Genomic DNA, 25,075 nt, shown 5'->3' with positions numbered 1-25,075 from the left:
CCTCATCAGACAAGAAAGCCGGGTAGCGGTAGACGTTCACGTACGTTACCGGCGGCCCGACTGCCTCTACCGGCACCTTCACCCCATTCACCGTGAAACCCTCCGCCACCATTAGGCTCGTCGCCTGACTAGCATTGCGAGTACACACAAGGAACTTTGCGCCCCCCATGTGCTGAAGCACGAATACACTATCATCACCAGCGGTTAATTCTACTGCATCAATCAGATCGTCAACAGAGACATCGCCCTCGGGCGCGGAAAACATGAAACAATTCTCCCTCACCGGGAGCTCAACTGGCATGGCCATACTGGTGGGCGGATCCCGCAAGCCGCCGGGGGGGGCGAGGCTCTGGGACGACTCGTGACGTGCAGTCAAGCTGCACACTGGTAGGCAGCGGCTCAGCTGAGGCGGGGGCCGCTTGGGGTCTGGTGATGGCAGGGGTCGCCGCTAGGAGCTCCGGGGCAGCAGGGGCGGACCGGGGGCCTGGCTCGACCTGGCATGTAGAGGGTCTCCGGGCGGGAAGGCCCGAAACCCAAGGGTGGCAGCCGCGTGCACGAGGCTGCGGCGGCGAAGGGCTTGCACTGGTTCTGGGGCTCGAACTCCGAGAGGGCCCGGGGGCCGACGCCGACGTGACGTGACCCCGGGACTCGCGCGAGGGCTCGTAAAAAACAGCTAACTCGACACTTTGATCTTAGCCAAAAGGCCGAGAAGCGATGCAATTCATTAGCACGTAATTAAAATCCATTCTTTCACACCTCGTACTTAGTTCTGGCCAAAAGCCGGGCAAACAGTAGCAAAGCAATTCCGACGTCCACCCATGCACAACCAGCATTGTGCACCGACAGCGGCAGCGCTGGCTTCACGGCATTGCTTTTATCCCCAGTCCGCTTGAAGTTTCTAGTTTCGCTTACAAACATGTTAAAACTGAAACCTTCTTTTTCCCAGAGGTCGAAGCCACGCGTGCTTGCTTGCATGCGTACTCTCTATGCGCCCATGACGTCACACCAAATGCTTGCCGGCGAACATTATCAGCCATGTCGCGAGGGATGCTACAGCACTTGTTTTAAAAACTGATGCATAGTGTACATGTCCAACTCGAGCACCAAAGTCTGGAAGGAAAAAAAAAAAAAAATGACTGCGCAAAATGTGAATACGTCACCCATCCAACATGGCTTCTACGCCGGCTGCCCAAGCAACGCCTCTGCAACGACGCCCACAATCATCGGCAAAAAGGTGGTGCCTTTGGCTGCTTCAGCACGCTCAACATATGCCTTGCAAGTTCCGACGTGGCGGAACACCGCACCGAGGTCGACGAAGGTCCTGCCGTGAAAGGCAGACCCGGGAATGCGTGCGAAACGTCTACCGCGTGGGTTGTGAAGCCGGTGAATGAAGGATCATGTGGCAGAGGGTGACGGAACGTGAGTGTGCGACTTGCCGCTGCGATGTCGTTCAAGCGTTCAACGGGCCGGCAGGTTCTGTCTGTCGTGGTCGAAAACGTCCGAGTCAAAGTTTTGCTGATTCCGAGGGGTAGGAGTGCTATGGTGGCGTGTACGAGGCGCTGGTGCGGCGCTCCGTCGATCGTGCCGGACGGACATGAGGCGGCCGAAGGCGGTCGTCAAGTGGTCGCGGAAATCAGTGGAGAAGTACTCGCCTGCGCTTTTCGTCGAAGACTCGCGACAGACGGTCTTCGGGAGACACGGGTGGTTGCACAAATGCGACCGTGCGTCAACGTGCAGCCATATTCGTGGATTATTTCGCCCCATTACGATAGCTTCGTCACTGCGCTCGCTGGTGTTGCTTGTTTTTGTTGACCTTCACTTGTGGCTCACACCCACTGTGGGGGATTGGCTGGTTTGTTGTTCTGCTTCTTCGACTTCTACATACTCGGCTTAGTGAAGCTCTGAGGAGTGACGAGTGGGTACGGAGGCAAAGCGCGCCCGGGGCGTGATCTCACGCGTCCTGGGGTCCACGTCGCTTCAGGTACGTGCGTGGTGCGTCCGTACGTCTAGTGCGCAATTTTCTTGGAACTTCCAGCAACTGGCAATTCCATTGAGGTGAGCGTGCGAGGATGTTCGTTGTAATTAACGAGAGCCAACGGTGGATGAGCTGGTATGAGATGGTGTTCAGAAATGAAGTGTTTGATCAACAAGGCGATGCCCGCCGTGGTGGTCTGATGGCCGTAAGGTACTCGGCTGCTGACCCGCAGGTGGTGGGATCGAATCCCGGCCGCGGCGGCTGCATTTCCCTGTGCTCAGATTAGGGTGCACGTGAAAGAACCCCAGGTGGTCGAAATTTTCCCATAATCATATGGTGGTTTTGGGACGTCAAACCCCAAAGGTCAGTGGACATAGGAAAAGCACATCGGGGCTTTGCCGCTCCACCGTACAGCAGGTGTGTGCGGAGTGGGTCGTGTGGCGTTCTTTGCGATTTTAATTTGTGATGGGGAATAGTGTAGATGCGTAGACGTGGCGAGAGCACGCGTCTTCAGGTTCAGACGCCGCGTGAAGATGTGAAATAAAAATGCCTTCGCTTGCCACTGCAACTGTAAACAGAAACACCAACCAAACCCCATTTTCTAGAGGCTTTTTTATTTTTCGTTGCGAAACGGGTGAATTCGAAAAGCGGAAATAGCTTGGCACATACATACACACTTCTACACACATACATACATACACATCGCACATGCATACACATCGTATACACACTTCTAGCTTTCCTCCGAAACAGTAATGATAATTTCCTCAATAGTTTTATTGATATGAGTAGGAATGTTAAAAAAAATAAGAAACTTGAGTATGTACGTGTGAACATAACAAAATAAAAGAGACCCTCCATATATGAAATACACACGGAAACATTTATTTTCCCAGAGCAATCGTAAGTGCAAACACAGCTAGCGCACTCCCTGCCCGCGAATACCGCGTCAGCCGGGGCGGCGTGCCGCCACCGTCTCGGACACTCGACGCACCCACGCCGTTTACCCCGGTATCATGGGTAAATCCGAACACTCCTTCTATCATTGAATTTATTGTCGAACTCACCCCGCAGGGGGTGAGTGGGCCGATCCCGGAGGTAGTGCAATACCGGGCCAACCCGTGGCGGAGGTGAAGCAAGCTTCAAGCACTCCGCCGCATCACAAAAATAAGTTTAATATCTTGGATCCAAATAGGATCCGTATCAGATATTAAGCTGATAAGAACAGAGTGTAAATTTTATTATGTTACTGACAATGCATAGGATGTTTGGAATTAGCCGGACGACATCGTATTGTTCCTGGACATAGCACCGGGATAGCCAGTTGGAAGTGGACACGGATGGTGGTACCAGGGACGCCAGGGTGTTGATCATCGCAGGAGCCGCCGGAACAGCAGCGGTTTAGTCAGGGCACCTGGCAGGTGGTGAGCGATGTGGCGACGTAGACAGTGGGTCTTGTCTTGGTCATCGGTCGTCTAGCTGCGTCCATGTCCCACGTGCGCGTGGTAGATGGCGCGGGACGCTGCCACCACCTCGCTCACGCAGAGTTTCTTCATGAGACGCAGGTAGCTGCGGGAGCACAGGCGCTGGAGGACGCGGTCGTTAGCCGGGTCCCAAGCGCCGAGAGCCCCGACGATGACGGCGGCCACCGTTACTCTCTGGTAGCGGCGACGCAGGTAGTCGGCGACGGGTTGGTAGCGTGCGACCTTGTCGTTTCGCGTGTTGGTAAAGGCCTCCGGTGTGTTCTCGAACGGGCAAGCCACGTCGATCACCAGGGCCTCCTCCCCGCGAACCAGGACAAGGTCAGGACGCAGTCCGGTGTCGCCGACCGGCCGGTTCTCGTACGCTACGGTGTAGTCGCGGGCAGCGGCCGTGCGAAGGCGCGAGACCACCGCGTTGTGCCGTGCCTGAGACATGGCGCTGTGCGTCATGCAGTGGCAAAGCACGTGCGGTAGCGTCTCCCTCGCGTAGCCGCAGACCCGGCAACGCTGGTCACGGTCAGAAGGGCCCCACATGACGGCGCCATTCAGGGGTAGCAGGTTGAGGCGCGCCCGGTGGATAAACCGCCAGTCGGCGAAGTGCGTGAACGCTCCCGTGGAGATGAAATGGGAGCTCGCACGATCCGCCGAGACGCAGGCCATCACCTTTCCCTGGTTCGGTTGGTCATGGAGGGCGTTGTCCCTGACGTGGGCCAGCACATCTCGTAGCGTCCGCATTACGCGGTTCCGCTGTGTTGAAGGTAGCGTCGCGTCGCCGCAGGTGATGGTGACGTGGTCCGGCCGCAGGGACCACGAGACTTGTAGCCTTCGGGACGCCTTACGGGCCTCGGTCCACACGCTGCGCAGCTGGGTTGCCGGGCTTGAGTGGACGACCTGTCGGTCGCCAGAGAGGTACGCCTCCAACTCGAAACGGGTAGCCTCCCATCCGAGACGGGTGGAGGCGATCTCGTAAGCGTCGGACAGGGCGAGATCCCGCAACGACTGGTCTGAAGTCGTCAGGAGCTTGAAAGCGGAGTCGATACGACAGATGTCGTATAACTCCGCTGCCACCGGTATCGCTACTGCTCCTCCGGAGGCGCTCCCGTAGACGTAGTTAGTCGAGGCGTTCACCGGTAGGTAGAGTGTTCGCTTGACCATGGGCCTGATGGCAAGGTCCAACCGGTGCCAATCTGTTTTAGTCAGGGCGCCGCACCTCATGGAGAAGTTGAGGGCGGGGAACACAAATGTCTTGAGGGCGTCAATACGCTGCCAGGGGGCTAGAAGGGACGAAAAAATTGCCGTGGCGTTGCGTATGGCGTCGTCAATGACATTGGCTCCCGCTCTCTGTGGAAGGCGGAAACCCACCGGGCGTCCGAGGTAGCGGAGCGGCTCGGAGTCGCTCAAAGCTGTTACCGGGACGCCGGAGACCCGGAACACGGTTGGCCGCATTCCGACGGGGGTGACGCCGCTGAGGTGCAAAGTCGTACACTTGCTCGGGTTGAGAGATAGCCCGAGCGGTGTTGATAGCGCCTCGACCATGTCGATGCGTTGCTGGAGAAGAGCAGGACAGTCGGCCAGGGGCGTCAGGTCGTCGGCATAGGCGAGGATGTTGTGGTCGTCGCCCGTGCCTTGGACGCCTCGAATCACAGGGTCTATGACCAGGTTGAAGAGCAACCCGCTGAGCGGGCAGCCCTGGCGTAGACCCGAGTGGATGGCGACCGGATCTGTCGTGCCCTCTGCAGCAACGATGACAGTTTGGTTGTCACGGTACAGGTCCTCGATGAGGGCGGTGAACGTATCCCCAGCACCGGAACCACGGAGGGCGTCCAGGAGGGCTCGGTGAGGCACGGACCCGTAGGCGTTTGCGAAGTCCAAAAGGGCCGCGCAAAACTCCGTGCCACCAGCTCTGGCTGCGTCCATGCGGTGCTGAAAGATGTAATTCAGTTCGAAAACGCCATCATACGGGAGGAAACCTTTCTGGCACTTTGACAAGACCTGGTGATCCATGATCCAGGCTTGTAGGCGCGACGCAAGGCACTTGGCGTATAACTTAGAGGCAGTACTGCCGAGTGCAATGGGGCGCCAGTTGCCCGGGACAGAGGGATCACCTTTCTTGTATATGAGTACCGTACGCGACGTTCGCCATGAGTCCGGGGTGCGACGGTGGTGGACGCAGGCGTTGAAAAGGGCGGACAGGAAGCGGGCCTCCGGGTCGACGGACCTCCAGTGGTGGTACGTCAGTCTGTCAGGACCGGGAGCCGTATTCTCCGACTTCCGGAGCCGGAGGAGAACCTCGTCCGCCGAGAAGGTCGCCGTGTCGACCGGGACAGGGGCCGCGGGTCGCTGGAACAGCGCTGAGGTGTCTGCCGTGCGAGGTGACCAGGTGGAGGCCCAATGGTCCTGGATGTCTGGTATGGGGATGGTACAGGACCGTGTGGGACCCTCCATGATCAGGCGCACGGCACGTCGGCGGTTCCTGCGGTAGAGACGCTGGATCTGCGTGGCGTTGTCAGGGTTGACGTCTCGAGCAGGGCGTCCCGGTGTTGACGGGGGGAGGCGAACAGCCTCCGCGGCCAGAGCAACAGCCTGAGACCACGCCTGCTCACACGTCGCCCATGAGTCTGGCGTTGGTGCTGAACGGAGCGTGGCTCGCAAGACGCGGACCTGCTCCGCAAGCAGCATGGTGCGGTCCGGTGGCATCTCCATCGTCGGTGCTTCGACAGGAGTGTCGTGTGCACCGTCGTCGACTTCATCTGCGCCAGTGTCTTCCAACCGCTCGGAAAGGGAAGGGGATGAGGAGGAGCGGGAATTGGTCGACAGAGGGCGGCGGTCGACGACGATGCCGGCAGCTGGGACACTCTGTTCGTCCACCGGCTCGTTGGCCGATGCGTCGTCGGAGTCGTCGGTACCGGAGACGTCGGTAAGCCCCGTGGACATCCGTGAGGAAGCCCTTGAAGCCGACGACGTGGAGCCGGGACCGGTACGGCGACGAAAAGACGAGCCGGGCGTGGATGAGACCTCGCCAGTCGTGGACTGGGGACCAGGATCTGGTGGCACGGACGGTGGCGTTCCGGGACCCGAAGGCGATTGCCGAGGCGTAGAAGAGCCGGAGCCAGAAGTTGGGGAGGAGTGGCCTGGCATAGTAGACGCCTCGGAACTTGACACCGACGGAGAACCGGTTGCCGAAGTGCTGGAGGCCGACCCGGTACAGGAAGATGGCGTCGATGTGGAAGAATGGCCTCCACGACGTCTTCGAGACCGGGAAACGGTTGCTCGGGTCTGTGGTGCTGGTACTGCTCGGCAAGTTGTACCAGAAGGAGCTGGGCCGGAGCGTGGTGTGGTCTCTGTGCCAGAGGAACTGGAGGTAGTCGCCGTAGGCTGCCGTGGGGGGCGAAGAGGTACAAATGGAGTGGACTCCTCTTGCGCATGCCGTGCCATGGTGTGCCGGGCCAAGGAGCGTTCGCAATTGAAGCTCTTCGGGCAATACCGGCAGGGGTGGTAAGGCTCGTTCGAGGCAGGACCCGGGCAGTCGTGGCGGGCGGACAGCGAATTCAACCGGGCATCACAGGTGACGCACCGGTAGAGCCGCTCCGTTGGCCGAACCCCGTGTTTCTGCTCCATGTGGGACCGCCACGCGGACAGTCGGAGCGAGACTGATGTGCGGGCTTGGCAGCCCGCGCAACAGGGATAAGGACAACGAAGGAGCCCTGGCACCGGCAGGTACACTGTCATGATGCCCCGGTAAATGACGGGCGGTCGGGAGCGAGGAGGGCCCGATGCTGCCGCTGAAACGCCAGTAGACGCGGGTGTGCCAGGACGAGGCCGCTGGGCCGGCGGGGGCGCCGGTGTGCTCGTCCCCGAAGGGGGAGCGGGACGCCGCCGACGGCTACCGGAACCCAGGAAGAGCGGCTCGACGGACACGGCAGGTGGCCGGCGGGGGGTAGGCATGGCCAGGCAGGGACTTCTCCAGGTCCTCGTGGACGGACGTCCGGGCAGGAAGGCCGGGGCGACGGCGACGACGTCGGCGAAGTGGTCACGAAGACCGGGGTCCGCTGGTGTCACCAGCAGGCATTGGCGACCGGACCGGGAGTGGCAGGCAAGAAAAGGCTTGTAGACTCTCACCACTCCCGGAGGGCGTCTTCTCCCGCTGGCTTGACTGGAACGCCCGGTCGGTCGAAGTCCACGTCCCCGTGGCTTGATGTCCGGTCCGGTAGGCTCCGACGACGGCGGCGATGAAGTGGTCACGAGGACCGGGGCCCGTGGGTGTCGTCAGCAGGCATTGACGACCGGGCCGGGAGTGGCAGGCAAGAAAAGGCTCGTGGACTCTTACCACTCCCGGAGGGCGTCTGCTCCTGCTGGTGGGCCCGCCGCGTCGGTAGATGGCCGGAGACTCCTTCGAAGGTGCAGCAGGGCCGAGGAACCAGGTGGACCCAGGAACAGCGTAGCTCCGTGCGACCAGGGGGGGGGGGACCTTCCAGGGCGGCCGGCTCCCCGGGAGGGACCGTTCTCGACCTTTGGCTGTAAAGATCAAAGTGGGAGATCCACGTGATCTTAGCCAAAAGGCCGAGAAGCGATGCAATTCATTAGCAGCGACGGGCCGGGCTCGGCGCGAGGAGCAGCGACAGCGACGCCCCTCCGAAAGCGAAATCACAGAAGTTGGGCGAGCGCGCGGAAAGCGAAGGGGACCCGCCCCCTCAAGCCGGCGATTCCAGCGCCTAGTACGCCGACCCCACCCCAGATGGCAGCGCCCTTCCCCCACTGCGCTCCCTTCCTTCTCCCTCTGTGTCCCTTTCCCCTGGCGCGCCATGCACTCACCCTTTCGTAAACTCGCCCCCTCTCCCCTCCTAGCTCCGCTTTATGGCTGACCGGCTGCGTTTCGCCACCTGGAACGTACGCGGGTTCCGCGATAAGACGAAGCAAACCGCCGTCATCTCTTTGGCCAAGCTCCATGACATTGACCTGCTGTTCGTCCAAGAGGCGAATTTCCGTTCCCTCCTCGATGTCACCCTTTTTCGGAACCTTTGCCAGGTCGATGCCTTCTTTTCCTTGACGCGGGCCAAGTCATGCGGGGTCGGAGTCGTCTTCGTCTCTGGAAGGTTCAGGCAAAAGGCTCATTGCGTGTTTGGCGCCGACGGCCGTACGCTAATCCTGGACATCTTCATCGACGGTCGCAAAGTACGGCTCGTTAATGTGTACGCGCCAACAACGAGAACGGAAACGAACACCTTTTTTAGAGAGCTCGGCGAGTCCTTGCAAGCGCCCCTCCCGCATGTAGTCCTCGGCGACTTCAACTGTGTCGTCGACACTACAAGGGACATCAGGGGCCCAGGTCGCGGAGGCTCAGCCTACCACGCGAAAGACCTTGTCAGACTCCTTCGCCGACTGCGACTCTCGGATGCATGGGTTCTCCAGCATGATAACGCATTCGGTCCCACTCGCATGTCGAGGACCACCGCCAGTAGGCTCGACCGCGCCTACTTACCTGACCTTTTGTTACCTTCCCTTGAGGCGTGTGAGGTGCTCCCGTTGCCTCCTGCCTTGGCGGGCATTTCGGATCACGTCCCGTTGGTGACAACCGTGCGCGGGAAGCCCGGCCCCAGTCCAGCAAACGCGTCGTGGCGCCTAGACCCGGCTTTATTAAATGACCCGGTTTCCACCCCCCTGATGCAGCAACGCATTGAAGCCACAATCAGAGCGACCCCCCGAGTGACCCCGGCCGTCTGGGACGACCTCAAGGCGACCTGGAAGGCGCATTTACAACAAGAGGGCAGAGCGAGAAAAAAACGCATTACGGCTCAGATGAACGAGCTGCTGCGCAGGATGCGCATCGTCCAGAACGCCGAGTGTCTCACTTCCTGCACTCGCGACTATCTTGCCGCGCTTAAGGTACAGCATGCACGACTGCAACGAGCCATCACCGGCGAGAAGTGCGCGTTCCGAACCACCTCAGAGGGGCACCGGGAAGAGGACCTGCGCGAAGTAAGCGGCAACGGCTCAGTACGGATCCTACAAGTAAGGCGCCCAGACGGCACACTCACGGAAGACCCAGCAGAGATCGAGGCGACCTTTCGACGCCACTTCGAGACCGCTTTCCGCGAACCGGAGCCCATAACGACCTCATCGGAGCTACCGCACCGGTCAGAACTGTACCAATTCTTGAAACACCTCGATGAAGGTGAATGCCCGACCTTATGCGGCGCAGCGACGATGCAGGAATTGTGGGCCGCCATCCAGTCTATGCCACCGAACTCAGCTCCCGGCGCGGATGGCCTCACTGCAGGGTTTTATGCGACCTTTTTTAGTATCCTGAGCGAGCCGCTACTTGGCGTAATCAACAGCATTCTCGAAGGCCACGCGAAACCCGCCTCGTTTGCCATGGGGCGCGTGGTCCTGATACTTAAGGAAGGCTCACCACCGAACGACCCCACGTCATGGCGCCCTATCACGCTACTGAATGCGGATTACAAGATTGTCGCCTCTATTCTAAACAGCCGTTTAAAGACCTTTCTGCCGGACATCATCGCGCCGCACCAAACCTGCGCAGTTCCGGGCAGATCACTGTTTGCCAACCTGAACATGACTAGAGACGCCTTTCAGTACGCCACCGAGAAAAGAGTATCAGGAGCTTTTCTTTCCCTCGACCAGGCCAAGGCCTTCGACCGGGTCAGGCACGCCTACCTGTTCGAAACGCTCCGAGAGTTTGGCCTCCCGGCAGGGTTTGTTAACATCATCAAGCTCCTCTACTCGGACCTCAGGTGCCATGTGGTTGTGAACGGCTCCACTACGGACACCTTCCAGTACACGCGTGGGATCAGACAGGGATGCCCACTTGGCCCGACCCTGTTTGTGCTTTCCATAGAGCCCCTGCTCACGTCCGTAGCCGGTGACACGCGTATTCGGGGCCTCCCGCTCACAGGAACTGCGGAACTAAAGATCCTTGGTTATGCCGATGACATCTCCCTTTTCGTGAGGGACGCCAGTAGCCTCGACCGTTTTCGTCAGCTCTTCGCATTCTACGCGGCAGCGTCCGGAGCGCAGCTGAACGAGGAAAAGTGCAGGGCCCTTCGCTTCGGCAATTTCCCTGCGCATGCCATCGGCACCTTTCAAGCGGTCAACACAGTAAAGGTACTCGGGATATATTTTTCGAGCGAGGGAGTCGCACCGTCAACGTGGTCCCGCGTCCTTGAAAGGGCCGCTCAAATGGCAGAGCGTGCAGGCCTGCGAGACCTCTCGTTGCGCGAGAAAGCGCTGGCGGTTAAAACGAGTATTTGCGCACTTGCTTTGTACGCAAGTCGAGTAGCAGTGATGCCCGCAAGGACGATAAACCAGCTGTCCAAGCTCATCACGGCGTACTTGTGGGAAGGGAAACCGCCACCTTTAAAAAGACACCTCTTACACCTGGCAGTATCCGAAGGGGGTCTCGGCCTTCCACATGTACAGAGCGCAGGCAGAATTCTAGCCCTTAAAACCGCCCGAGCGCTCGCGCGCGCGAGCGATTACGTTGGCCACAACCTCCTCCTCTACTGGAGCGGTGCCAGGCACGACTGGCTGGACGCTGGCCGACACTCCGGTCCTTTTGCTGAAGCACCCGCGCCCTACTATAAAACGGCAGCGGCAACAATGCGCATGTTGGGGAATGAACTACCCGGCTGTGACGTAGACGAAGACCCGCCAGCACGCATCGTCGAGGCCATCACGATGAACCAGCTAAGCGATGCCGACCGAAAACGGGCCAAGCGCGCGCAGAGTGAACTTGGCTCCCTCCGTTGCGGCATCCCCCGCGAGGCGCACGATTTGCTCCTTAAAAAGGCCTGGCACGTCCTACCTACAAGACAGCGCCTTAACAAATTAGGCATAGTCCCGAATGCTAGCTGCCCCAACTGTCGCGTCGTGGAAACGCAGGAGCACGCGTTGTTTGAATGCGTCGCGGTGAAACCCGTGTGGCGCATGGTGGCCCACTCCTTCGGCATCCGCACCCCTCCCAACAACAAACGTAACAAAGGCGCCTTCGCCCAACTCGTGGTGATTTTCACAGTGTTGGTTTTATGGCAGAGGCGATCGCTTGCGGAAGCGCGCAGGAAACCAGTACGAGCCGCGTTTCCGGCAGTCTCGAGGATCCGAAGGCTGCTGTGGGCCTATTTATCGGCCGAACTCGAAGCCAGCGGCGAGGAAAAGTTCCTCCGTCGCTGGCATACGAAATTTTTCTTCCTCAGGGACGGCAAGCTAGCCGCCCCAATCACTCCCTTCTAACCCCCCCCCCCCTCCGGCTCCAACACCTTTATGTTTAAGTTGTGCGTTCTACATGCATCCCATGTGTCAATCTTTTGAGGTGTAACTCAGACCTTGCTGTGTACCCCCCCCCCCCCCAGCGTCTATATTCATTCGTGGGGAAACTGATATCCATTGCTCATCTTGTTTTCCGGCATTGTATATATGTATATAGCCCGCGTGTTTTTTTCGTTTCTCTGTACGCCTTGTTTACTCACCTTTGTATATACACACATCCGTTGTTCAATGTTACTCTGTTTTTTTTTCTCTGTGCTATAAGTAACTCATGTATTTGATGTAGTTATCAGCCGATTACCCGGCGGTGCATACTGTACTGTTTTTTTTGTTTCATGCGTTGAGAGTTGAATAAACTTCTCCTTGTGTAGTATCTGTTCTTATCAGCTTAATATCTGATACGGATCCTATTTGGATCCAAGATATTAAACTTATTTTTGTGATGCGGCGGAGTGCTTGAAGCTTGCTTCACCTCCGCCACGGGTTGGCCCGGTATTGCACTACCTCCGGGATCGGCCCACTCACCCCCTGCGGGGTGAGTTCGACAATAAATTCAATGATAGAAGGAGTGTTCGGATTTACCCATGATACCGGGGTAAACGGCTTGGGTGCGTCGAGTGTCCGAGACGGTGGCGGCACGCCGCCCCGGCTGACGCGGTATTCGCGTGCAGGGAGTGCGCTAGCTGTGTTTACACTTACGATTGCTCTGGGAAAATAAATGTTTCCGTGTGTATTTCATATATGGAGGGTCTCTTTTATTTTGTTATGTTCACACGTACATACTCAAGTTTCTTATTTTTTTTAACGTTCCTACTCATATTAATAAAACTATTGAGGAAATTATCATTACTGTTTCGGAGGAAAGCTAGAAGTGTGTATACGATGTGTATGCATGTGCGATGTGTATGTATGTATGTGTGTAGAAGTGTGTATGTATGTGCCAAGCTATTTCCGCTTTTCGAATTCACCCGTTTCGCAACGAAAAATAAAAAAAGCCTCTAGAAAATGGGGTTTGGTTGGTGTTTCTGTTTACAGTTGCAGTGGCAAGCGAAGGCATTTTTATTTCACATCTTCACGCGGCGTCTGAACCTGAAGACGCGTGCTCTCGCCACGTCTACGCATCTACACTATTCCCCATCACAAATTAAAATCGCAAAGAACGCCACAGGACCCACTCCGCACACACCTGCTGTACGGTGGAGCGGCAAAGCCCCGATGTGCTTTTCCTATGTCCACTGACCTTTGGGGTTTGACGTCCCAAAACCACCATATGATTATGGGAAAATTTCGACCACCTGGGGTTCTTTCACGTGCACCCTAATCTGAGCACAGGGAAATGCAGCCGCCGCGGCCGGGATTCGATCCCACCACCTGCGGGTCAGCAGCCGAGTACCTTACGGCCATCAGACCACCACGGCGGGCATCGCCTTGTTGATCAAACACTTCATTTCTGAACACCATCTCATACCAGCTCATCCACCGTTGGCTCTCGTTAATTACAACGAACATCCTCGCACGCTCACCTCAATGGAATTGCCAGTTGCTGGAAGTTCCAAGAAAATTGCGCACTAGACGTTCGGACGCACCACGCACGTACCTGAAGCGACGTGGACCCCAGGACGCGTGAGATCACGCCCCGGGCGCGCTTTGCCTCCGTACCCACTCGTCACTCCTCACAGCTTCACTAAGCCGAGTATGTAGAAGTCGAAGAAGCAGAACAACAAACCAGCCAATCCCCCACAGTGGGTGTGAGCCACAAGTGAAGGTCAACAAAAACAAGCAACACCAGCGAGCGCAGTGACGAAGCTATCGTAATGGGGCGAAATAATCCACGAATATGGCTGCACGTTGACGCACGGTCGCATTTGTGCAACCACCCGTGTCTCCCGAAGACCGTCTGTCGCGCGTCTTCGACGAAAAGCGCAGGCGAGTACTTCTCCACTGATTTCCGCGACCACTTCACGACCGCCTTCGGCCGCCTCATGTCCGTCCGGCACGATCGACGGAGCGCCGCACCAGCGCCTCGTACACGCCACCATAGCACTCCTACCCCTCGGAATCAGCAAAACTCGGACGTTTTCGACCACGACAGACAGAACCTGCCGGCCCGTTGAACGCTTGAACGACATCGCAGCGTCAAGTCGCACACTCACGTTCCGTCACCCTCTGCCACATGATCCTTCATTCACCGGCTTCACAACCCACGCGGTAGACGTTTCGCACGCATTCCCGGGTCTGCCTTTCACGGCAGGACCTTCGTCGACCTCGGTGCGGTGTTCCGCCACGTCGGAACTTGCAAGGCATATGTTGAGCGTGCTGAAGCAGCCAAAGGCACCACCTTTTTGCCGATGATTGTGGGCGTCGTTGCAGAGGCGTTGCTTGGGCAGCCGGCGTAGAAGCCATGTTGGATGGGTGACGTATTCACATTTTGCACAGTCATTTTTTTTTTTTCCTTCCTTCCAGACTTTGGTGCTCGAGTTGGACATGTACACTATGCATCAGTTTTTAAAACAAATGCTGTAGCATCCCTCGCGACATGCCTGATAATGTTCGCCAGCAAGCATTTGGTGTGACGTCATGGGCGCATAGAGAGTACGCATGCAAGCAAGCACGCGTGGCTTCGACCTCTGGGAAAAAGAAGGTTTCAGTTTTAACATGTTTGTAAGCGAAACTAGAAACTTCAAGCGGACTGGGGATAAAAGCAATGCCGTGAAGCCAGCGCTGCCGCTGTCGGTGCACAATGCTGGTTGTGCATGGGTGGACGTCGGAATTGCTTTGCTACTGTTTGCCCGGCTTTTGGCCAGAACTAAGTACGAGGTGTGAAAGAATGGATTTTAATTACGTGCTAATGAATTGCATCGCTTCTCGGCCTTTTGGCTAAGATCAAAGTGTCCGAGCAAGCCGTTTTTTCTCGCGCGAGTCACTCAGCCGGACCTGGGGTCACGTCGCGCCGACGTCGACCCCCGGGCCTTCCAGTGCGAAAAGAAAGTCCAGCGTCTACCCCGGAGAGCTGTCGGCCCAGCCTGCAGCACCCGGATCCCTGTCCCGGGCTTTCCTGCTCGGTGACCCCCCCATGCCCGATGACGTGCGGACCCCGGACCCCACCTGCTGCCCTGGTGCCTTCCGCCCCGCCGTCTACCATCAACTACCAGACCTCGGACACAGCGCCTGCTGAGCCCGTCTACCAGTACGCAGCATAGCTGCGTTCCTACCAGTCACAGCCACGCCCCCCCTTCTCCTAGCTTGGAGGAGCAACAGGCAACGCTTACCAGCATGACATCCGCGCAAACTAACCTCCCGGTGAGGGAAAATTGTTTTTTCTTTAACGCGCCAGACGGCGATCTTTGTATAGATGATTTAATCGATGCAGTAGAGCGCACTGCCGGAGATGATAGCGTGCACGTACTCCAGCATATGGGTGGATCGCGCTTCCTGGTGTGTACTCGCACCGCGGCTCAAGCAACCAAATTGACGGTAGCCGAGGGTTTTGTCGTTAGCAATGTGAAAGTGGCAGTGGAGGCTGTGGGGCCACCGATAACTTTCGTTAACGTGTTTCGCTACCCCGCATTTCTCCCCGATGAACCCCTGATAAACGCACTTGCGCAGTTTGGGAAGGTGAAGAGCGTGGCCTTTGCGACAGCCACAAACCGCCCAAACAAGCTGAATGGCATACGAGTTGTGCGCATGGAAATGAACAAACCGGTGCCCAACTTCACAACCGTCGCGGGGCACCGCGTAATGTTCGAGTACCGGGGAATGCGGCGCGTTTGCGCGCGGTGTAGCGAGGTGGGCCACATGGCCTCCGCTTGCTCGACGCCTTATTGCAAACGGTGTGGCACCTTTGGCCATGATACGGAGGGATGCGAAGCCGAGTGCCAGCGATGTGGGGGCCAACACGGCACACGCGAATGTTTTCGCAAACGGTCTTATGTCGCAGCCGCCCGTGGCCTCCCGACTGCTCTTACAACCGCCGCCAACAAACAAGACCGCGCGAGCGTCCTCACCCCCCTGGTCAGCCGTACCGACAAGCCGAACTTGCAAGTCTTGCGTTCGGGCCCCCCCACTCGTACCCCCCCTAGCGTTCCACCAGTTAGGGAGACGGATACCACGAACACGAGTGACAGTACGCACGCCGAGTCCACGTCCACGTCGCTTCCCGCGGGTCAGCCAGCGAAAGCGGGAGGAGCAGACAGCCCTCACACACACCGCGTCTCCGACGGCGGAAGCGGCACCGAGTCCAGTTCCCCGAACTCGTCACGTGATTCATGGGTGGTGGTCTTATCGGAGCCTGATGACCAAGAAACCGCAAAGGCCAAGGCGACTAATAATAGAGAGGAGCAAGCGCCGCGCAGACTGGACGACGAATCTTTCCCGCCGCTGCCCAGCAGGCACACACGCCCAAACTGCTCAGAAGACATCCCGATCACGAGTTGCGGCCGCTACATACTCCCGGGCGACGCTGCACACGACGATTCGACAACCCTCACCGGCCTCTTCCACCAGTTACCAATAGCGAGCAGCTCAGGAGACGCCCCCCCTTCCTCTCCCGCAAACACGCTCCCGCCTGAACTCGAACAGCGGCGGCACCGTTCACGCTCGCGCCGAAGGTCGGCGACCGGTACAGAAGACAGGAGGAAGGAGAAAGGGGGGAGAGCCGAGAGCGCCGAGCACGCCCTACGCCGCTCAAAGCCCCCTGAAACAAGCAGCGACAGTGATGCAACATTAGCCCGCAACCAGCCAAAGAAGTCGCGAAAGGGCTCTATAGGCGACGGCCCCCCCTCCGCCCCCGCGGATGACACCGGGGAGCGAAGAAAATAAGTGGCCATCCATCTGCCTAGGCGACGCGCCGCTCTCCCCCCCCCCCCCCTCCCCTCTTACTAAGATTAGCCACGCCGAGACACCCTCGCCACCGACACCGGAATCAAGCCATGCTGCAATGCTCCTCTTATCGCAGGCACACACGCGCTTTCACACTCTTTCGCTATCGCGGCAGCGCGTGACGTCACGCTTGTTTACATTTGACGCTTGCGTGCTGTTAAACAGGCGATCACCGCACCGACGAAAAACACGCGAGCCCGTTCTGCTCAACAGCCTAGGCGTTTGTCCCCCTAACAATGCCTCCCTAGTTTTTTTTGCCTGCTCTCAGCTGGCTCTTTACCTTCACTCAGCTGTGCGCGCAGCCATCGGAGATGCCGTCGCTTAAGTTTGCCACCTGGAACGTCCGTGGGTTCCGAGACAGGGACAAACAACGTCAGGTCTTATCCGTTGCCCAAGGTCAGGACATAGACATACTTTTCGTCCAAGAGACCAACTTCAGGTCTCCCTTAGACGTGGTTAATTTCCGGCGTTCGTGCCACACTGATGCCTTTTTCTCCTTGACGACTGCCAGGTCCTGTGGTGTCGGGGTCATTTTCGTTTCGGGTCGCTACCGGCAGGGCTCCCACTGTATTTTTTCAGCAAATGGCCGCTCGATCATGCTAGACATATACGTGGACGGAAGGAGAGTCCGTTTTACGAACGTATACGCCCCAGTGACGCGCGCGGATACAAACTCCTTTTTTAAGGAACTCCATGAATGCCTAACCGATCCTCTGCCACACGTGATTCTTGGTGACTTCAACTGCGTGGTTGACTCGACGAGAGACATCCGGGGTCCAGGCCGAGGGGGATCAACCTACCACGCCAAAGAACTGGTGAAGATCCTTCGGCACCTGCGGCTCACGGATGTATGGGTCCATCTCCACGATGACACCTTCGTTCCCACCCGGTCATCAAGAACCACGGCAAGCAGGATCGACCGGGCTTACGTCCCGGACTTCCTCCTCCCCTCCATTATGTCGTGCGAAGTCCTAGCCCTGCCGGACTTCCTGCAAGGGCAAACTGACCATGCCCCAGTCCTCACAACGGTCAAGGGAACGCCCGGTCTTCCTACCGGCAGCACGCGCTGGCGACTCGACTCGGCGCTGTTGGATGACAAAACTTGCGCCCCGATTCTTCAGGACCTCATCGCAAACTCGCTGAAAGAAGCCCCCCAGGTCACCCCTGAAGTCTGGGACCACCTGAAGAATGTGTGGAAAGGGCTCCTGCAAAGAGAGGGCAGGAAACGAAAAAAAAGAATAACCAGAGAAATGAATGAGCTTCTGCGGAGGAAGAGAATAATCGAAGGTGCCGACACCCTAACTGCCTGCACAAAAGACTACCTTGGGGCCTTGGAGGTCCAGTACGGCAGACTCCTACAAGAGTTGACGCGGAGGCCAAAGGCGACGCAGAGTACCGCGGCAGACACAACGGAAGTCGATCTGTGGGAGGTGAACGGGAATGGCTGCTCAAAGATCACTGAGGCCAGGCGTCCTGACGGGACGATCACAGAAGACCAGGCCGAGATTGCAGCCATCTTCCGGGACCACTTCAGGTCGGCCTTCCAGCAGACTGAGCCCTGTGAACCTGGGCTACCAAGAGCAACAAGCGATCTCTGCAGGAATCTCCGGCGCTTGGACGAGGCTGACTACACGACTTTGTGTGGCGAAGCAACGATTGAGGAGCTTCGTTGCGCCTTAGGCACCATGCCCCCAACTTCTGCCCCAGGAACAGACGGCCTCACGGCTGCTTTCTATGTTGCTTTTCTTGAGACTCTTGGTAATCACCTCCTTGAGGTTGTAAACCTGGTTCTCAAGCAACGGGTGAAGCCGGACTCTTTCCGCCACGGACGGATCGTCCTGATCTTGAAAGACGGAGCCCCCCCATGTGACCCGGCGTCTTGGCGTCCGATTACCCTTCTTAATGTTGACTATAAAATCGTGGCAACCATAGTCAACAATCGGCTCAAACTCTTCCTCCCAGACATGGTAGCCCCGCACCAGACCTGCGCCGTGCCAGGCAGATCTATGTTTGCGAATCTTTCGCTCACAAGAGACGCATTCGAGTTCGCCGCAGCAAAGAAAATTAAGGGAGCCTTCTTGTCGCTGGACCAGGCGAAGGCCTTCGACAGGGTGCGGCATGCATACCTGTTCGAAATGCTCCGTCATTTCGGCCTCCCAGCGGACTTCGTCTCTATACTAGAACTCCTGTATAAAGATCTGAGAGGCAGCGTCGTAGTCAACGGGTCCGAGTCGGCTGGATTCCAATACACGCGCGGAATAAGACAGGGGTGCCCGTTGGGCCCGACGCTCTTCATCCTGTCACTGGAACCCCTACTTACAAACCTCGCATGTGACCCGCAGTTTAGAGGCCTACCCCTGACGGGCTCTGACGAACTAAAGGTGTTAGCATACGCTGACGACGTCTCCCTGTTCGTCCGGAACCCAAGCAGTTTGGAGCACTTCCGTCGGATCTTCAGCACCTACGCAGGAATATCGGGCGCCTTGCTGAACGAAGCCAAGAGTAAGGCCCTCCTGTTCGGTGGCTTCCCCGCCGAGGCAATCGGAGAAATCAGCATCGTATCTACGGTGAAAGTGCTGGGCATTTACTACACATGCGAGGGAGTGGCGGTGACAACGTGGACGCGAGTCCTAGACAGGGCTCGCCACTTCATCGAAAGAGCGAGCCGGCACAGTCTGTCCATTCATGAGAAGGCTCTCGCCGCGAAAACGTGTGTTTGCGCACTAGCCCTCTACACGAGCCGGGTTGCTGTCATGCCTGTGAAAGTGGCAACCCAGATCAACAAGATGCTAAACGCATTCCTTTGGAACCACAAACCTCCACCGGTGCGGCGAAGCCTCCTACAGATGGCTGTGACAGAGGGGGGGCTTGGGCTACCGCACGCCCTCACCCTAAGCAAAATCCTCGCTGTGAAGACGGCGCGCTCCCTCTTCCAAGCGGGCGATTACCTCGGGAGAGGCCTGCTCCTATACTGGAGTGGCGCAACAAATAGTTGGTTGGGCGCAAGCAGACACTCCGGGCCACACGCAGAAATACCCTCGCATTTCTACAGGACAGCATCAGCGACGATGCGCATGCTTACCAAAGAGACGCCGGACTGCGACGTTGACGCCGACCCGCCCACCCGAATCGCGGAAGCCCTCAACCGCGCCCAACTATCCGACGAGGAGAAAACGGTGGCCAGAAACGCTCTTCGAGCCCTGCCAACAACCTTCCACGGCCAGCCAAAGGCGACCCATGACTTTGCGTGGCAGAAGGCGTATAACGTGCTGCCAACGCGGCAGCGCCTGCACAAACTCGGCATCGTCCCGAACGCGCGTTGCCCGAATTGCCGCGAAACGGAAACGCAGAAACACGCCCTAGTTGATTGCACGGCCGCCAAGCCTGTGTGGCGCATCATCGCACGATGTTTCCGCATCCGCCCTCCCCCCTGTCTCAGGCGAAACAAAGGCGCCTTCGCTAAACTGGTCGTGGCATGCACGCTCTTCGCGATTTGGAAGCGTCGCTCCCTCGCGGAAGCGCGCCGCTCGCCAGTGAGGGCGGCATTTCCGGTAGTAGCGAACATTCGCTTGATGGTGTGGGCATTCCTGTCCGAAGCGCTAGAAGCTGGCGGGGAGGAAAAGTTTTTGCGCCGCTGGCACACCAAGTTTTTCTTTTTGAGAAACGGAAAGCTCGTTTCCCCGATCATCCCCTACTGACACCCCCCCCCCCCCTCCCACCTTTTTTTAGTTCCGGACCGCCGTCCGAGGCCCCCCTCCCCACCACCTCCCACCCTTTTCTTCAAATGAGCGATACATAGGGTATCACGCAGGAGCCTAACTGCTCCCTCGATAAACGAACAAGCTTTATCCTGTTTTGAGCAGATGCGCACACGACCGCGCTGCAATGTGCTTGCCCTGCGCAGCGCCGCCGCGCTGCGCAGAGCGCTCACTGCGTAGCATTGTATAAATTTAATAAATGTTGCATGTATTTATTTTATGTAGGCCGGGTGCATAGTGTACACACTTGCATGTTAATTTGCGAGTCGGGCGTGGGAGAGCCTGTTAAAATGACTGCATATGTATTGTTTTCCCGTTCAGGCGCGCCTATTCACATGCGTGTTGTTCCTGTAACGCGGCGCTCCAATGATCGCGCCAAACTATTGTGACCAGCCGAAGTGCCGGCTGAGTATTATGTATAAGTCAGTGACCTGAGTATACATGTTTGGAGTTAAATAAACTTCTCCTTGTTGTAGTATCTGTTCTTATCAGCTTAATATCTGATACGGATCCTATTTGGATCCAAGATATTAAACTTATTTTTGTGATGCGGCGGAGTGCTTGAAGCTTGCTTCACCTCCGCCACGGGTTGGCCCGGTATTGCACTACCTCCGGGATCGGCCCACTCACCCCCTGCGGGGTGAGTTCGACAATAAATTCAATGATAGAAGGAGTGTTCGGATTTACCCATGATACCGGGGTAAACGGCTTGGGTGCGTCGAGTGTCCGAGACGGTGGCGGCACGCCGCCCCGGCTGACGCGGTATTCGCGTGCAGGGAGTGCGCTAGCTGTGTTTACACTTACGATTGCTCTGGGAAAATAAATGTTTCCGTGTGTATTTCATATATGGAGGGTCTCTTTTATTTTGTTATGTTCACACGTACATACTCAAGTTTCTTATTTTTTTTAACGTTCCTACTCATATTAATAAAACTATTGAGGAAATTATCATTACTGTTTCGGAGGAAAGCTAGAAGTGTGTATACGATGTGTATGCATGTGCGATGTGTATGTATGTATGTGTGTAGAAGTGTGTATGTATGTGCCAAGCTATTTCCGCTTTTCGAATTCACCCGTTTCGCAACGAAAAATAAAAAAAGCCTCTAGAAAATGGGGTTTGGTTGGTGTTTCTGTTTACAGTTGCAGTGGCAAGCGAAGGCATTTTTATTTCACATCTTCACGCGGCGTCTGAACCTGAAGACGCGTGCTCTCGCCACGTCTACGCATCTACACTATTCCCCATCACAAATTAAAATCGCAAAGAACGCCACAGGACCCACTCCGCACACACCTGCTGTACGGTGGAGCGGCAAAGCCCCGATGTGCTTTTCCTATGTCCACTGACCTTTGGGGTTTGACGTCCCAAAACCACCATATGATTATGGGAAAATTTCGACCACCTGGGGTTCTTTCACGTGCACCCTAATCTGAGCACAGGGAAATGCAGCCGCCGCGGCCGGGATTCGATCCCACCACCTGCGGGTCAGCAGCCGAGTACCTTACGGCCATCAGACCACCACGGCGGGCATCGCCTTGTTGATCAAACACTTCATTTCTGAACACCATCTCATACCAGCTCATCCACCGTTGGCTCTCGTTAATTACAACGAACATCCTCGCACGCTCACCTCAATGGAATTGCCAGTTGCTGGAAGTTCCAAGAAAATTGCGCACTAGACGTTCGGACGCACCACGCACGTACCTGAAGCGACGTGGACCCCAGGACGCGTGAGATCACGCCCCGGGCGCGCTTTGCCTCCGTACCCACTCGTCACTCCTCACAGCTTCACTAAGCCGAGTATGTAGAAGTCGAAGAAGCAGAACAACAAACCAGCCAATCCCCCACAGTGGGTGTGAGCCACAAGTGAAGGTCAACAAAAACAAGCAACACCAGCGAGCGCAGTGACGAAGCTATCGTAATGGGGCGAAATAATCCACGAATATGGCTGCACGTTGACGCACGGTCGCATTTGTGCAACCACCCGTGTCTCCCGAAGACCGTCTGTCGCGCGTCTTCGACGAAAAGCGCAGGCGAGTACTTCTCCACTGATTTCCGCGACCACTTCACGACCGCCTTCGGCCGCCTCATGTCCGTCCGGCACGATCGACGGAGCGCCGCACCAGCGCCTCGTACACGCCACCATAGCACTCCTACCCCTCGGAATCAGCAAAACTCGGACGTTTTCGACCACGACAGACAGAACCTGCCGGCCCGTTGAACGCTTGAACGACATCGCAGCGTCAAGTCGCACACTCACGTTCCGTCACCCTCTGCCACATGATCCTTCATTCACCGGCTTCACAACCCACGCGGTAGACGTTTCGCACGCATTCCCGGGTCTGCCTTTCACGGCAGGACCTTCGTCGACCTCGGTGCGGTGTTCCGCCACGTCGGAACTTGCAAGGCATATGTTGAGCGTGCTGAAGCAGCCAAAGGCACCACCTTTTTGCCGATGATTGTGGGCGTCGTTGCAGAGGCGTTGCTTGGGCAGCCGGCGTAGAAGCCATGTTGGATGGGTGACGTATTCACATTTTGCACAGTCATTTTTTTTTTTTTTCCTTCCTTCCAGACTTTGGTGCTCGAGTTGGACATGTACACTATGCATCAGTTTTTAAAACAAATGCTGTAGCATCCCTCGCGACATGCCTGATAATGTTCGCCAGCAAGCATTTGGTGTGACGTCATGGGCGCATAGAGAGTACGCATGCAAGCAAGCACGCGTGGCTTCGACCTCTGGGAAAAAGAAGGTTTCAGTTTTAACATGTTTGTAAGCGAAACTAGAAACTTCAAGCGGACTGGGGATAAAAGCAATGCCGTGAAGCCAGCGCTGCCGCTGTCGGTGCACAATGCTGGTTGTGCATGGGTGGACGTCGGAATTGCTTTGCTACTGTTTGCCCGGCTTTTGGCCAGAACTAAGTACGAGGTGTGAAAGAATGGATTTTAATTACGTGCTAATGAATTGCATCGCTTCTCGGCCTTTTGGCTAAGATCAAAGTGTAGTGTTGGCTTGTCCATCCTACTCCTGCTCTTTGTAGAAGCAATCGACCACCCGCCCGGTTAGTGCGGTGTCTTTCTCTGTCTCTTCTTGTGTTGTTGTTGTTGTGTGCATGCCTTCTTAGCTTGTTCGAGCGACCAGCAACGACTGCCTGCGGATTCTTGGACCCCCCTGCTGACACTTGGTTCCTGCTGCCCTGGATTTCTGGCTCTGGTCATTGGTGAGATGCTAGTTCTTTAAAACACTTCTTTTTTGCCTTTCTTTTCCGCCCCCCTTTGGGGGGGTGGGTTCTCGTGCTCGGCGAGACGGGCTGCTCCAACCGGCCTTGCCGGCAGCTTCCCGTCTGAAAAGCACCCTTTTTCTTGTGTATTAGTTGGCTCAGCGGCCCTTGCATCATCTGCCCAAGTGATGTAAGATAGCGCAAACCTTCCTTGCACGCTCTTTTTTTTTTTTTTTTTTTTTTTTTTTCGGAGCGCGCCTCTACTCTGGACACCAGCGAGCGCCGCTGGTGACCACGTGGAAGCAGCGTCTCCGCTCTCTCCTCTTTCTTCACTTTCTCTCTCTCTCTTTTTTTTCTTTTTTTTTTCTCTCTTCTACTTTCCATCCACGTGGCCCGCGCTAAGGCTCCCCTCCCGCTCCCACTGTTGCCAGCTACACTAACAATGTAGCCAGGCGACTTTCTCTCTACTCTTGCACGCCTTCTTTTCTTTTTTTTTTTTTCTCGGAAGCGCCTTTGCTGACACGTGTCAGTAGAGGGTCCGCTCAACCGGTTCCTCCTGCCTTCCTCTTTTTTTTTTTTTTTCCTCTCCCTTCTTCATTCGCTCGCTTTCTTCTCTCTTCTTTACTAATTCCTTCTCGTACCCTCCTCTCTGCTGCCGCAGTCGGTACTCCTTCTGCCTTCTTGGGGCAGCCAGCTGCACTCGCCATGTAGCTTGTAGCCCGCGACTCTCACTGGTGCGCACGCAGTGTTTTTTTTTTCTTTCCACTTTCTTTCTCTTCCTTTTCCTCTCTGGGCGAGCGCACCCCTCTTCTCTCTTCTCCCCCGACCAGGGGGAGGAGGTCACTCACTACCTCATTTTCTTCCCCTTTGTCTTAGGTCGTCAGCTCCACTTAAGCATGGGTTGACGATCACTCCCCACCCCCACCTTTTTTTTTTTTTCTTTCTCCCTTTCCTCTCATCCTTCTCTATCTCCTCTCCATCATTCTACTTCTTACTCAAGTGTACAGTGCCGTCTTTTATTGAAGTGTTTTTTCACAAGATGCCTAAGTGTTCTCACGATGATGTACATCCGGCCTTGCTAATCCTGTTGTCTTTAGAAGTGTTCGCCCGCCAGTAGGTGATGTCCGAGGAGGTAGGTCCCCCGAATACAGGGGAGGCCGGGACGCCCACTGCACCGAGGCCGCTAGATGCCCAAAACCAACCCCAGCTAGGCAAGGAGGGACAGACCCTTGATGTCTTCTTCCCAATCCCACACAGCTTCACCTGCCCCATAGACAAATGTGGGGTACGGTACTCCGGGATCAGCTGGACAAGCAGGCGACAAAGCTTGGTGCGGCATCTGCTAGACGAGCATGAGCTCAAAGTAAAGGTGGCATACACCTGTACCCTCTGCTCCACGACCGGCCTTGGGCTGCATCCCACACTCCACTCCTGCATCTCAAGAGGTAGACACGAGCTGTCGCCCCTCGACCTCAACAGGCACAAGT

General features: G+C 56.7%; 1 non-coding gene and 2 pseudogenes across 1 annotated transcript; 2 read left to right on the top strand and 1 right to left on the bottom strand.

Moving 5' to 3' along the window:
* Nucleotides 1-3,051: 3,051 nt before the first annotated feature.
* On the bottom strand, nucleotides 3,052-3,236 carry LOC142766309 (U2 spliceosomal RNA). Its single transcript, XR_012884485.1, has one exon. It is a non-coding gene; the product is annotated as a U2 spliceosomal RNA (small nuclear RNA).
* An 8,853-nt stretch (nucleotides 3,237-12,089) lies between these two features.
* LOC142766177 (U2 spliceosomal RNA) lies at nucleotides 12,090-12,262 on the top strand (annotated as a pseudogene).
* An 8,569-nt stretch (nucleotides 12,263-20,831) lies between these two features.
* On the top strand, nucleotides 20,832-21,003 carry LOC142766240 (U2 spliceosomal RNA; annotated as a pseudogene).
* Nucleotides 21,004-25,075: the final 4,072 nt, after the last annotated feature.

Source organism: Rhipicephalus microplus, chromosome 6 (assembly GCF_043290135.1).
Source record: "Rhipicephalus microplus isolate Deutch F79 chromosome 6, USDA_Rmic, whole genome shotgun sequence".
NCBI lineage: Eukaryota > Metazoa > Arthropoda > Arachnida > Ixodida > Ixodidae > Rhipicephalus > Rhipicephalus microplus.
Note: the sequence above shows the minus strand (reverse complement) of the source record. Positions and strands in the feature narration are given on the sequence as shown.